Here is a 1,654-nt window from a genome sequence, read left to right as displayed (position 1 = left end):
CATGTGCTATTTACATTTCATGCCCTTATTGTTCCATCCTACAATAGAGGGTATGCAGTTAGCATGTTGTTGAGTTTCAATATTACTCGTACTAAACATGGTGCTATTCAAATTTAGAACTTCTAATTTTGTTTCAAGCAAAAACAGACTATGAGATTCTTAGAATTTCTCTGATGGCCTGATGTGCCATTGTACATACACTGTTTATTGATATTTGCTACATCTCCATGTTTATACATTGCTTCAGTTATAATACTCAAGTATTTAACCCTCATAATTTTAATAGGTATTTTAGAATTCCCCCCTTTTCACGGTTTATGTGCCTATTGACACACTTCATTATTGGCTACTAATTGCTTTTGATTTTGCATAGCTCTGAAAGTTATTTAAATAAGTTCATTATTTTGCTGCCAGGATAAAGAAAATTTAATTTAATTAGAGGTCACTGCACTTTCAGATTGATTTAATTAAAGATCTAATCAAACCCCTTGAGGATAACCAGATTGTCGGCTGGGGTAAAAAAAAAACTTCATCACAAGGAATAACTCTCAATTCTGCATTAAAATTATTTTTTATAAGTCAAAACTTTGTGTTTCTTGACTCCTGTGTCTATAATCCTTTCAAATGCAGAAGGAAAAAAAATGTCAAGAAGTATGCTTCTAATTAATTGGAGCTATTCAAACTAAGCCCATCTTTATCAAGTCTTTCAACTGCAAGCAAAAAATTTCAATCTTGGTTGGAAGAAATTAATTGTAAACTATACTAGAAATTTGCATTAGAATGCTCTGAGCATTCTTGAGTTTTCATGTTCTCATGATTGCAAAAATACCAATATAACTAAAGTTTTCAGTTTTTTAAAACACATAAGTGTATATAATACTTGCATGTAAGTATCACATTAATTTCCATTTTAACTGTACTTACTGAAATTAAGTGAGCCATTTCGATATGGTAAATGATCTGACATGGAGCTCACACTAAACATATGCCTTAATATATTTATCTAAAACATAACATATTCATGGCTGACAATATAAAATAAAATTCAAAGGATATCTGAATAACAATGAAATTGTACTTCTGATAATTATTCTGATAATTATGACATTTTAGGCACCCTGAGTTGCAGACTGATTAGATATAGAGTGCAATGCTTTATTTTGTTTTTGAAGAAAAACTACATTGAACTGGTAGTCAAATGCTTGAGGTTTTATTTCAGGTTTGTGGAAATGGAGGAGTGTGATAATATTTGTCCTCTTCCACCTTCTGCCTTCTTATCCATCACAAATATGCTGAATCAAATGCTTTCCACTAGGCAAAGGTACTTCAAGGGTAATATAAATAATAAAACATAAGTAGTGTTTAAAGATTTCTAAGGTATATAAAATAACCAAATTTTGATTCCTATGGTACTGTATGATTTGACAATACATTGAACAATATAATACTCAGATAATAGAAAAGCAACTCATTTGGCACTGAAAATTAATAGTATTTTTTTCCTTTTTTTTTAAGGTGGGATCTACAATGGGAGGCTGCATATAATTTCAGGTGTTAACTTGCCCTTTTGCTATGACTATGTACTATTCAGTTTTGTTCCACCTTCTTGAACTTTTCCGTGTATATACCTCCAGATTGAATAAGCTTTTTTTTA

This window comes from Megascapheus bottae, chromosome 23, assembly GCF_031878675.1.
Source record: "Megascapheus bottae isolate mThoBot1 chromosome 23, mThoBot2.hap1, whole genome shotgun sequence".
NCBI lineage: Eukaryota > Metazoa > Chordata > Mammalia > Rodentia > Geomyidae > Megascapheus > Megascapheus bottae.
The sequence above is the reverse complement of the archived record's forward strand: the minus strand, read 5'-3'. Positions refer to the sequence as shown.